This window comes from Castor canadensis, chromosome 5 (assembly GCF_047511655.1).
Source record: "Castor canadensis chromosome 5, mCasCan1.hap1v2, whole genome shotgun sequence".
Taxonomy (NCBI): Eukaryota; Metazoa; Chordata; class Mammalia; order Rodentia; family Castoridae; genus Castor; species Castor canadensis.
In genome coordinates, this window is record NC_133390.1 from 104945834 (window position 1) to 104960494 (window position 14661).

Below are 14661 nucleotides of genomic sequence, written 5' to 3' on the forward strand. Positions count from 1 at the left end.
TTTTTTGGTAAATTTAATTTCAATTTCAGTGTGTACAAGAATAAATCTCTTATAACCCTGTATAATGTATCACCATACAATTTCCTAAAGAATTTCCACCAATTTGAACAGCCTTAAGTTTTTTTTACTATTCTGAACTGATATTTTTATAAGGAAAAATAATATATAAATAAAAAAAGCACTCATCAGTGTTCATCATTTGTCATCAGAATTGTAGGAATACAAATATTACATTAGTCCCAAATAATGACTTAAATCTTTTTACATTGCTCTACAATTAAAAAAAATTGTTCTTACAGTTATTTAAAATTCTCCAATACCAAAAAATCAGTTTGAGAGTTACACTCTTACCTGTTCAATCAGCTATCTTGTTTATAAACAGATATACAGATATTCTCAGCTTTTATAATTTGCTCATTTTCCTCTACAACTATTCTTTGAGGTAGAAGCCTTCAATCTTATTTTTATATGTGAAAAAACTAAAGATTGCAGTATTTAAATAATTTTTTACTAAAGTCACAGGGTTCATATTTAGTAGAGTTCAAACTCAATCAAATTATTTCATTTTTCTCACAGTATTATAAAATATACTCCTAGTTTCTTCTGATAATTTTCTTTTTTTTTTTTTTTTTGTGGTACTGGGGTTTGAACTCAAGGCCTACACCTTGAGTCACTTCCCCCAGCCCTTTTTTGAAGGGGTTTTTCAAGATTGGGTCTCATGAACTATTTGTCCTTGCTGGCTTTGAACTGCCATCCTCCTGATCTCTACCTCCTGAATAGCTAGGATTACAAACACGAGCCACCAGCTCCCAGCCATCTTCTGAGAATTTGTATTATTATTCTCATGAAAGCATTTAAATTAAATTTTCTAATTGCTGTTTTTGCAGAGGAAAAAACATTAATTTACATTATTATTTAATCTCTCCTATTTACCAAACTCTCTTCTTAATCACAAAAGCTTTGCAAATGGTTCCATTACTTTTCTAGACATTTTTTTGCAAAAAATAGTTGTTCTCTAACAAAAATAAAATTTATCAAATATTTATAATTAGGATTTATTCAATTTCATAGAGGAGGAGAGGAAGAAGAGATGTAGATAGATGATAAGCAGGTAGCTAGCTAACTAGATAAATAGATGATAGATTAGATAGATGAAGAGAGAGAGAGAACCACATACAGGAAAATGTTGCAATATTAAATTAGTCCAGGAAATGGGTAACAAGGCCATGATTTAGAAGTGTGGCTGGGAAACAAGTAAACAAGAAAGAGGAGGCCATTAAGAATGGTCTTTTGGTTGTAGCTGCAATTAAAAGACTAAATCAGAGCCTATATTCATGCCTTCTCTATCACAATAGTGTATTCAAAAGTTATATGACACTATCCATGAAATAAAAGAGAAGTTGAAGCAGCAGAATACAAGAGAAAAAATTGGAAATTGTGCTTACAAAAAAAAAGATAATGAAAAAACTAGGAAGCTAAAAGCTACTTACTCATAATTCTGTAGCGATAAAAATATTATACTCCCAGTATCTATGTTCTTACTACTTACATGTAAGAGGTTTCACATTGTAGGCAAACAAGAAAAGGAAAGACCATGAATATTTGGTTCTGTTTGAGAGAAACTGTGATTGAGGAAAGCTCAGTATTAATAGATTCTAGTGGTGGTCATCATACAACATAATTTTGGATATAATTTTATCTTTGGAAAATAAAATTTAAAATTTACCAAGAATATTACCATAAAGCAGTTCTTTTAAGAGCAAGAAGCAAAATTTCTTCAGTACACCAAACTTTTTATTCTTATAATATTGGTGATATGGTTAGAACACTTTAGAAAATTAATTCTGGAAATGTTTAACCATTAATTAAAATTTTGTCACTTTCAATATAAGCTTAGGATGCTGTATTTGAATGTTTGATTTATGTCTTAGTTATTTGGGACAAAAAGCTTTATTACTGCTTCTAGAAATAGAAATCCACAATATATAATGATGATTGCCCTTTCTACACAGCCAGTCTTCATTGTCCTTGAATGGTTGGTTCAAGTTCCGCACATAAAACATTTGCATATGACCTATTCACATCCTCCCATATACTTTAATTCATCTGTAGGTTCATTAGAAAACATAATGCAGTACAAATCCCACATACATAAATATTATATTATATTGTTTACAGAATAAGGAGAAGGAAAAAAACAAGTCCATATATGTTAACTATAGAGGAACATTGTATAAACAAATGTTTTAAATTTCTGTTTGGTTGAATTCTTATATGCAGAACCTGAGGATAGATAGGAATAACTATACCCTACTTTAGATTTCTTTCTTTTGTCCTTTCTTAAAATAGTTTTTTGTGAAATTTCAATGAAATGTCAAACTTTTCAATTTATGTTTATCTCTGTATAGGATAATTTTTAATTCTTAATGCAAAGTTTAAACTATGACATTTTGTAATATTTTATGCAATTATTGGCAAAATGTAAAATGTAAGATGTTTAAAAGTAAAAATTAGTAATAAAACATATTCTCAAATGCTATATCTTTCTTTCCTTTTCGTTATTTGCTTGTTTTCTTTTTGTTTGACTTTGTTTTGTTTTTTCTGATTTAGGGTTTCACTCTATAGCCCAGACTGGCCCTGACCTCTCCAACCTCCTGTGTCAGATCCTCAGTGCAGAGATTACAGGTGTGCTCTACCATGTCTGAATTCAGTGTTTTACCTTTTTCTGGTTGTTTTCTAGTTAATGACAGCCTAAATGTTATCTCATCTGCATATGTTAATTAATTTTATTTAGCCACTCCACAATGCATGAATATTTCAAAACAACATGTTGTACATACATTCTAGAATATAATTTCTTTCTGTGGAGAATGAAAAGTATTTTTTTCTTAGGAATCAACTAAAGTCAGTGCTATTGAAAAATCCATTCATTCCCTTAGGTATCCAGTAAGCAAATTTAAATATAAATACAATTGTCAAGTATTACAGGCATAAAGTTCAAAGTTGAATTATTTTTTTCAATTAATATAAAAATGGATCTGACTCCAATATTGTTTCATAATAAAAAAATAGCTACCAGACATTAATTGAGCTGAAAGCTCTCTTATATTTAAGCCAGAGGAAAGTTCAAAGACTTTTTCAATTACATCTTCAAAGTCATTTTCCTCTATAAGCCAGAGGCTTGATGATTCACTTATCACTTCATTCTTCTGCTTTTAGGGCTCCCCACAGAAAAGAACCCTTTTTTATGTCATGGTGAGGTTTCATTTTGTAAAGGGAGATTACATTAAGTAGAAAAATTTTAAGTAGATGAAAAATAATGATAAATGCCACTGTACTTTGACAAAACATTTAAGTAATATAACCTGTGTGCTATTTTAAATGTTAGGTTTTTTTATCTTAAACAAAGTTGAGAAAAGATTTAACTTACAAAACTAGTGTTCAATTTAACCAATATGATAGCTTAAGATCCAAATTTTATTTATTTTTGTTTCTGTAAAATTTATAAGCCCAATAGACTAGGGACTACATTAAGATAATTTGTACCTAAATATTTTAAGCTTGTGGCATGAAAAATTATATTTTAAGCTGGGAATGATGACTCAAGTTTATAATACTAGCTTTTTAGGATGTGGAGATTGGAAGGACCATGTTTTGAGGCCAGATTGGGCAAAAATTCACAAAACCAATCTTAACCAATGATGGCCCACAGTGACACGTTTGTCATCCTCAATGAGGTAAGAGGAGGACACAAAGAAGCAGATTGCTGTCCTTGGCATAATGTGGCACCCTGTGTTAAAAATAACTACCACAAAAAGAGCTGGTGGAGAAGTTTGAGTGGTATCCCACCTAAGAAGTGCAAAGCCTTAAGTTCAACCTGCAGCACCACAAAACAGAAAAAAAAAAAAATTATCAAAATGGGGCCTTCTAGTACCATTAAGGACTGTAATTTACTTCATCATTAAATGTACCAAGATTTGCTAGTCTCCTGTTTTTTTGAAGTTTTTAAAAATTGCATATGATAAAATTTAATTATCTGTGTATGTATATGTAAAGTTATGTATAGTTTTATAGATTTTTAAGACAGCATAAATTTAGGAAACCAATGCTACAATCATGCTACAGAATGGTGTCTTCACCCAAAACAATTGCCTTTTGTTATTTACTGTGACACCATTCCCTGATGCAAAGTATGGCAACCAGTAATCTCCATCATACAGTTTTGTCTTTTGGAACATGTCATAAAAATAAAATCATAAAAAGTATGTAATCTTTTGAGAGTGATTGTTCCATTCAGCATAATTCCTTTGAGATTCAAGTTACCTTTTTTGGCTGAGCAGAATTTCATTATATGGATATATCACTATTTTTTCAATTGAAGTACATTTGCTTTTTTTCCTGTTTTGAAAAGATTTTAATAGAGTCACCATGTACATTTGTATGTTTTTATGAAAATATTTTTTTCATTTCTGCAAGGTAAAAGCTTAAAAGTGAAATTACTAGATCATATAATAAGCTTGTTTCACTTCACATTTATAAAATAAGTGCAAAACTTTTTTCCCAATAATAACTATACGAATCAAACACAGTTAAACATAGACCCTTTGGCATATTTGGAAAATTTTATCATGCTGGAATTCAAAGGAATTTTAATCCAAATTCCTTCTTTTAAAGACAACCAGAACACCAGCTAACTTAAGCAACTTACCCAGAGTCAATAGAATTCACTTTAATAGGTAAAACAAACTCTTAATTCTCTTATCATAACTTCATTAAACTGTACATGTATGTTGTACTACAAAGGCTTCATAGAAGCAGAAACTACACAAACAAGAAATATTTCAAACATTACAACAAAGTAGACACTTTAAAAATTCACCCAAAATACATCCTACTAATTTTAAGGTCACTTTAAAGATGTTTGGTGACAATGGGAGCATAGTTCTAAAAAAAAAGTCTTAATTTACTGTTCAATGAATGGCTGTTGTATTGAAACAATTTAGTCTTTATGAAGATAAATGAGATATCTTATTGTTAGACTGCATGAGGTAAGAAAAATTTAAAATTACCCTGTAAAAACCAACAGAACTTTTCTATTTTGGAAAAAAGTGACTTTCTTTTTAATTAAATAGAGTAGTTTTAATCTGCTGTTTGTTTCATTCTCATGTATTTTCTTGTTTGAAGTCACCTCTTAATTTTAAGAAGGGCATAGATACTTCAAAACAAAAGTAAAATTTAAAATCAGAAACCATTCCAATGGTTTGCTTACATTCCTCAAACTTTCTACATTTTGTGGAAAATTAGAAAAAATCCTTATGATGTTAATCTATGGCAATATTGCAATATTTTTTACATTCTGAAGGGGCAAAGTGAGTTTTGAAGGGAAAAATTCTAAAGAGCAGCAATTATTCAGCAAACTGACTGCATCAAATGGCCAGACATTATGCTATAAAACTTCCACTTGCCTCTGCAGAGACATTTTCCACCGCTCCCTTGTTTTCTGGGAAATTGAATTATGGGGCCTTCAAGACAGGCATTACTAATTCCTTTTCTTCCCCCTGATTCTAGCCAATGCAGTGCTCCAGGTGAAGACTTGAGGAAGGAGTGTGAGGTAGAGATATTTGCTCCTGTCTCCTGAATTCTCTCTCCTCTGTTTCTGAGAGCCAATTATGCCTTTTCACAGAAATTCTCACCTCCTCTTAGTAACCATCTCCACATAAGTTTCTGTATCTACCCAGGCCTCTTTGCCACTAAAGTATGTTGCCTAATCCAGTTCTTCTCATCTTTAGGTCCAGGAATGTTACTAAAATGTTACTGATTTGGAAAATTGCATTGTTGCTTAGGGTTTTCCTACTGCCCAAACCTCACAGATACTACTTTTATTACATTGTTCTCCAAATTAACTAATTTAAGGGTGTCAACTTTTTGCTGAGAACTTACTTACCAAGTCATTTTAAAGCAGCATATGAAATCTGATAAAAACAGAACCATACCTGTAGTTTATGTGAAAATAATGAAATTTAATAATAAAATGAATTCCATGAACCTAACACTCAGTTGGGTGAAGACATTATCAAGATCAGTACACCTACCTAGATCAGACTTGTGCCTTCTCTGCTGCCTCTACCTAAATGACATCACTATCTAAATTTAAAATCTTTATTGCTTGCATGCTATAGAAGAATGATCAACATACTGTTCTTTTGCTTGGTTTTGAGACTTTTACAAATGACCTTATACTTAATTGATAAATTTTTTGATAATTTTATTCTCAAAAACTTCTATATTATTGCATGAAATTTTTTATTTATATTTTGAGCATGATTGTTACTTTTTAGTAACCTATATGTACATGTTTTCTAGAGCACAGGTATATGAAATGATCTAGAGTACATGCCACAAGTGGAATTATTAGCTATAATATACAAATATTGAATTTCAAAAAATAGAAAAAAGTAAATTTCCAGAAATTTGTACCAGAGAATTTGTAGTATATCCAACTATAATTTTTAAAAGTTGATCAAGACATGCCATGCCAGGATTGATATTATCAGACATTTAAAAAATTCCCATTGTAATTCATACATAATTATTATTCATTAGGTCTTCCTGTTTTTTCTCCTTAATATTAATGAACAAGAGCATATTTCATATATTCATATCGTTTATGGATTGGTCTGAATTTCTCATTTTCTCTCTTACTTCTTCTGTTTATGAAATGCTTATTTCAGTGTTTTACTCATTTTTCTATTGTATTAGCACATCTTATTTTTATTGCTGCTTGGAAATTCTGATTTTTCATTGTTGAAACTAATCTTTTACTGGTTAAAAGTGTTATAATATTTTTCCAGAATAAAGCTTGTATTTTAGTTTAGTTAAGGTCTTTGAAGATAAACATAAGTTCTTTTTTTTATTATTATTATTCATTTATTCACATGTGCATACATTGTTTGGGTCATTTCTCCCTCCTGCCCCTGACCCCACCATCTCCCCCTCTCCGTTCTCCCTTCCAGGCAGAATCTGTTCTGTGCTTTTCTCCAGTTCCATTGAGGAGCAGAAATAAGCAATAATAAGAAAGACATAACATTTTTGCTAGTTGAGATAAGGACAGCTCTACAGAGAGATTCCTAGCATTCCTAGCATTGTAACACGTACAAATGTGTTACAACTCAGGTTGATTCATCTCTAACTGATCTTTACACCGGTTCCTGATCCCCTTCTCATGTTATCATCTGTCGTTTTAAGGTTTCTGTATTAATTCCTCTGGAGTGGGGACATCAAATGCTTTCATAAACATAAGTTCTTAAAGCTGAATTTTTCTCTTACAGTTAGAGTTTACCATATACAAGGTAAGAAGTCTTTCCTTACTGCAAGCTTAAAAGCATTTTCAACTGTATTTTACAGATTTACACATCTAAATATGTAATTTTCAGAAAGTACCCTTTAATCTATTATGAAATGTACAATCCAATATTCTGTAGCATTCTGTTCATGTCGATTAGCAATTTTCCCTGAAGCATTTTTGCATAGTCCCTCCTTTCTGCCATGACATTCAAGGGCTGAGTTAAGTTTCCACCTACTAGTGAAATGATTTAATGCACTCTCCATTCTTTTTACTGATCTGTATTTAAGTTGCAAAGCTATCGTCTATCTATCTATCATCGATCTATCTATCTACCTATCTATCTACCATCTATGATTTCATTTGGCAGAGTAAGCCTTTCCCTCGCTCTCCACCTACTGTTTCATTCTCCACTTCTTTTGTGCCATTGGTCCCCTAAATGCCATTAGAAACCAGACAACTAATTTGTCAAATATAACACTGTTATGATTTATTAAACTAAACTATGCATAAACACTGAAATTCAGATATTTCTGATTGACAAGAACAGCAATTTCGTATAGTATAAGCTAATAATATCAAACTCAAGATGGGGTAATATTATTTATGTCAGGCACTTAAAATTTTGTTGTGATTTCTTGTTTTACACATTAGAACTTAGAAATAGCCTGGGTACTGTAGCTTATGTCTGTAATCCAAGCTACTTGGATGATGGAGGGAGGAGGATCATGGTTTAAGCCTAGTCTGCCCAAAAATTTAAGGAGATACTATTTCAAAGAACAAGCACATGTAGTAGTGCTTGCTTGTAACCAGAGATATGTGGGAGGCTGAGGGAGAAGGACTCCAGTCCAAGGCCAGCCCAGGTAAAACCACAAGACCCTATATGTAACTAAAGCAAAAATGGCTGAGATATGGCTGATGTGGTAAAGTGTTTGTCTACCAAGTGTGAGGCCCTGAATTCCAGCAATACTGCCAAAAGAATTAGTAATTTATCTTAAACATTGATGTGACAAATTTATTGTTTTTGGTTATCATTTACTTATTGAGTTTCATTACAAAGTGTTACCGTCTAATGTTATATACAGCTGAGTAACTGACAATTGATTATACATAATTAGTGGACAAGAATTTGAGGTACTTTTTACAATTGTCTTTCAGGATTTGTTATGATATTAGCACAATGTAAAATCTTAGGAAGAATACATATTTTGTACTACTAAAACATATTATAAAATAGAAATAAACCTACTCCTATCATAGAGTATTAAAGAAAACATAAATGACTTATTTTCCATCCATAATTAAGTAATCATTTATCTTAATTAACATTAACCTATACTATTACTTGTATCTGTGGTTTGTGTGGCAAAGATAGGAATTTTACACTTTTGTTCCACTATGTGAAAAATTTTTATGTCTGAATTTCTTCATTGAAATAACAAAAAGAAGACTATAAATATGCAGACCAAATCTCAATTATTGCAAAGCTTGATTATGTTACTAATTACACATATGTATATTTATATGTGTATTCATACAAATAAAATGGCTAATGTATTGATGTTGCTCCTGGTAATTAGCTCTACTCATAATTATGTCATCCAGCTGTGTCTCATTTGATATGAGAACTAATGAAAGATCCTCTTTCTCTTTCTAAATACTCATGTATTGATTTGTGTAGTCCAATGCAACACATCACAAGCATTCATTCCGAAGTATTAAAATCTACCCCAAAGACTGCTGTGTCCTGTCTATTTGAAGGGGAAGCCACTCCTGTGTGAATCAAAGCCCTCTATATTTCCTGCAACATAGTATTTGCCACATTATTTGATGACATGCCACATTTCATTGTCTATAGAAACCATAAAACTATAAATGCCAAGGGTTTATTTAGTCTTTTACTTAAACAATAAATATTTATTAAGCACCTATGATCTCCAGGCACTAACCTTGAGATTGCAAAAATAATTCAGACAAATAAAATGTTTATCTTCATTTAGTTTCATATTAACAATGAAAAGAATAGGTAATATTCTTTCAGATAGCAAGACATCCAAAAAGAAGAACAAAAACAAAGAAGGATAGAGAATAAAAGGGAAAAAATTGCTCATAAAATTATTCAGCTTACTCTGGTGTTCCTGAGTCTGGTATAGTACTCATGTCACAGTAAGAATTTTTAAGTAGACAAATTAGAAAATGCTAGAAACATAGTGTCTTTAGGAATCTTGTGTTAATTTTCACATTAATTTTTTTTAAATACAGATAAAACCTCAATTTTTGGTTGACTTCATTGACTTAGTGTATTGATATGCTATTTCTGTGACAATTGAACAGTTCAACAAGTCCTGAGAAAAGGGAAAAGATGAAAGATTAAGATTAATTGACAGAAACAGAAAAGGAAAGAAGAGAAAATTTGTATATAGAATGTGTATACTTTAGTACTGAATATGTATAATTCTGTATTTATTTTAAAATCTCTGCTTTAATTTTCATGTTATCTACAGACATAGAAACATTACCCTTTGTTGACAAGTTTTCATCCTTCCTTCTTTGAATTTTTCCTTTTGTCTTTTTGTTATATTTCATATAAATATGTTATAACATTGTAACATTGATTGTCTTTACATTGTAGATTCTATACTTTTGAGGGGGAGAAATTATGAATATTTTTTTAACTTCCTGCCAAGCATTGAAGACAAAAACCCCATTACTTTTATCTTATCAATCTCTTCTTTAAATACCTACCCTGAATTTCTACTCCATTTTTTTCTTTTATCGTTATTCTTGCTGGAAAATTCAGTCTCATTTTGTACCCTGTGCCGAGAGAGGGAGTACTACAGAGTTGCTAGTAGTCAACAAAGTTTGATGAGTAATGAATATCCAAAGATCTAAAACATAAGCATCCACAATGCTACCACTCTAATTATTGCATTTTGCTATTGCTATTTTGCCTGCTTTCCCAAAAAAATGATGAGTATTTTGAGAACAGAATATGATTGCTAGATGGAATACATGACACTTAGTTACATTTGAATTTAGAAAAACACAAATAATTTTCATAAACTTTTATGCTCTACAACTTAAAAGGACTATTACTTATTTATCTAAAGGATTATTTTAAATGATGATGCCAATTTTTATTTGTGAAATTTGGAAGTTTATGAGAGGAGCATGATATGTAATCCTCATGTGTCTTGAGATACTAGTATATATCAATACTTAGGGAATCAGGAAGATACAAAAGTGGAAAATGAGCCTGGGTGATGGAGGACATTAAAATTTATATCTGTCTGTTCTGCAGAATATTGATCCTGGATATCAAAAGTCAATAATTAATCAACTAGAAAACATGTTATCTCAAAACTTTTCTTATTTTATCACATTTGGGTATGATCTTCTTATTGATATGTTATTTAGTTCAAATCATATTGAGGAGAGGAGCGAGTTGATTCACACTTTTACCTTTGGATATATTTTCTGCATACAAGAGACATTTTTATATAAAAGACATAAAATAGGTCTGTGCAACATGCTGGCTCAAAGTAATTCACATCTGGGTGAAAGAAAATTCAAGAATTCATAAATTAAGAATTCATCTATTTTGAAGACTTTTTCACCAACATCTACACAATAAAATGACCATCTTTCTAGTAAATTATCTTCAGTATATAGTAAAGCTCACATTTGAAAAGAGAACCAAAGAAATGTGTGTGGCAATTTATTTAATATATCACAAACAGATGTCTCCAATGTGTGTTGTTGCACTGGATAAAATGAGAATTGGGAATTGTCACTATTGATTGATGGTCTTCCTATCAAACTGCTGGCAGACTATAAAAGCTAAATATTTCTAACTTTTCATAGAGTTCTAGAGGTGAACAGCAATAACAATGTTGCTTTAAAGAAGTGCCTTAGAATAGAAAAGACTCCTACAAATTTTAATCCTGATAGCCTGTGGTCACAATAATAGCTGCAGAAAATATAAGCCCTATAACCTATAGAACAGAGATTCTCCTGCTGTGGTCTGCAAAACCTTCATTGAACAGGGCCTTGCAGAATGCAGAACAGGGATCAGTCTACTGGAACATAACTCCTGATCCTGTGGCCTCCCTCATTGCTTATTAAAATTCACAAATCTATAGTCTGATATCAATTAGTTTGATGACTGTTAATGTAGCTTTTTTTGTGCAAGTGTTCTTCATTAGTGTATATTAATTGTACAAAGGCATTTCATTGTGATAAGTCTATATATGCATATAATGTCCTCTGATCTTTAAACTACACGATCATACAATTGGTTTGTATTCCTCAGATACCTTCTCAAAATTCGAAGATTTCATTTGAAAGAGATAATATAATTTTTCTCAAAATTGTTCTTATGCTGACAGTCTGGGAGATGTAAAAACTGCTCTCTACAGTGTAAAAGGGGCCTGAAGAGAAACCTCACATTCTCACCTTGCAAACTGGTAATATAAAGAATTCAGTACATATTTTTTGTTATTGATTAAAAACCTTAAAGTTATGATGACTCTGTGATGTATAGAAATAGTACTGATAATTTTCAAGCTTTATTGATAAATCATAATTTATTTGGAATTTGTCAGTCACATTGTTTCTCCATCACAATTTTTAAGTAGAACAAAGATGAGAATGATTGCAACAAAATGACAAAGACTGAAGTATGGAGAACACAGGATAAGCAGTAAGAGGACACACAGTGAAGGTGGTCACATTAGCAATGATGATTTAAAATCTGAGGTCACAATTGACTTCTCTCTATACATGTCATCTCTGCACCATTTTCTTATTCCTGAATACCAAGTTTCTCAATTTCTTCAGTCCATCTAAGTGGGTGGCAGATTTTCACCCCAAGGGCTCGATTAGTAATAATAATAATAATAAAAAGCTAAGCCCCAATTCAAACTTTCCAGGGAAAAGTTACTTGTTTCTCAAGTTTGGTAAGTGTTTATTGGGGTCAATTGTTTTTTAACACTTATTTATTTTCAATAATCATATTATTGTACAATGTATAATGTACATTGTGACATTTACAAAACTTTTTACAATACATCTTAGTTGAATTCACCCTCTCCATCATTCTCCTTTATTTCCTCTTCCCCCCATTCTTCGAATAGTTTCAATAGGTCTCATTTTTCTGCTTTCATACATGTATAAAATACATGTGTATTTCCACCACATTCACCTCCTATACCCTTTCATTAGATCTCCCTCTCTTCCACTGGTACCAACCCCCAGAAATGACCTGTTTTTCTTCTCTGTTTTCCATTTTTCCAATTGAATAATATTAAAGAGAATTCTACTCTCACTATTTTAAAGGTAGTAGAGCAAATTCTAGTGAACAAGGAACTTGGAAAGAAATCCTTTTTTTAATCATTTCATTTTGGTGTATGTGTGTGTGTGTGTGTGTGTGTGTGTGTGTGTGTGTGTGTGTGTGTGTGTGTGTGTGTGCTGTGTTACTGGGGATTAAACCCAGGGTCTCATGCTCTAACAGGCAACAGGCACTCTACAACTTGAACTATACCCCTAGCCCTTTTATCTTTGATTTAGGAACTTGGCTGGGATGGTCTCCAACTCCAAATTCTCCTGGCTCTGGCTCTGAAATAAATGGAATTACAGGCTTTCTCCACTATTCTTGGTTTGTGTTTTGATTTTAATTACACAAGCACGTATGATCTTTCTCTCTGTGTGTTTCTTTCCTCTTCTTCCCTCCTCCTCCTTGTCCTTCTTCTTCTTCCTCTTCCTTTTCTTCCCTCTCCTTCTTCTCTTCTCTCTGTCCCCCTCTCTCTATGATACATATGCACACACACTAGCATGAACGTCTTTGTTTGGTTTTATTCAAGTCTTATAAATTCCAAACTCTTACCTAAGAAAGATAGTCAGAGTCATACTTTCCCTAAATGTAAATGCCTTAAACTTATATCTTAAAACTATGCTACTAAAATGATATCCTGAGAGAGTTTTTCTGAGTCCTCCAACATTGCAAAATTTTCACCTATTTTAAAGACCCATTTGACAGTACCTAATATATATAATCATGTTTACATCTGAATTCAAGTAATTTTATTTTTAAGTATATAATAAACTGAAACCCACTAGTACCAACCCCTAGACAGGACCTGTTTTACCTTCCTATTCTCCATTTTTGAAAAAAAAAGACACATTTGTTTATTTAAGAAAGCTATCGAAAGAGTTTCATTGTGACATTTCCAGGTATATATGTATTTCATTTTTATTTGTAGGACTGGGGTTTGCTACTTGAGCTACACCTCCAGCCCTTAAATATACAATTTAAATAAGGAACATATCTTATATTGCCTTTCATCTACCTGATGAGAAAATATCAAGAGGATTATTCTGTTTTTGGTTACATAGAAGTTTCAAATAATATTTAGGTAAATTCCCAAACATTTTTTCTTCTTTCTTTCTTCTTCCTTCCTTCCTCACTTCCTCCTTCCCTCCCTTCTTTCCTTTCTTCTTTCCTTCCTTCCTTCCTTCCTCTTTCTTCCTTTCTTTCCTTCTATCTCTCTCTCTTCCCTCCTTCCTTCCTTGTTGCTTTTGATTTTTGAGACAAGATCTTGCTATGTAGCCAAAAATGGCCTGGAACTCACTATGTAACTGAGGCTAGCATCAAATGTGCCATCCTCCTGCCTCAGCCTCCTAAGTCCTGGGGTGACAGGAATGTGCCACCAGGCATGGCATCCCACATATTTCCTGAGATCATGTTTTGTCACTCAGTTCTGAATATAGTGTAATTACATTTGTGATTTCCTTTGCAAATGTTTCTTCCAAATCTTCTGGGCATAGTTTGAAAGGCATTTATAAAAACATGTAGATTACAGAAATAAAAAACATCATGTTTATTATGTGAATTTTATGTAATTTTCAAATATTCTCCTCCTAGAAGATGATAAAGCCAATTTTGGGTTTATTAATGTAAATTCACATAACTTTTACTTTTCTAGATTTAGTTGTGGCAATCTTATTATTTATGTTGATTAAGCATTGTCAACTTGACATACCAGATCTAATTTGAAATGTCCTATAATTTTGTCACTTTGAGCTTATGTACTTAAACTCTATGTAATGAATAAGGTACCCTTAAGATTTTTATTAGTTTGGGTTAACAAGAATTTTCAATCTCATTTAAAAAAATTATCCCTGCTCATTCTCAGTGGTGTTAAATTCATATTGATATCACTTTCAATATATGATTGTCATACATAACCTTCAAGATCCTTAGCCCTAAGTAACATCTGACATGGTAATTTATAAAATGGCTTCATTTATTCCTTTGTCTA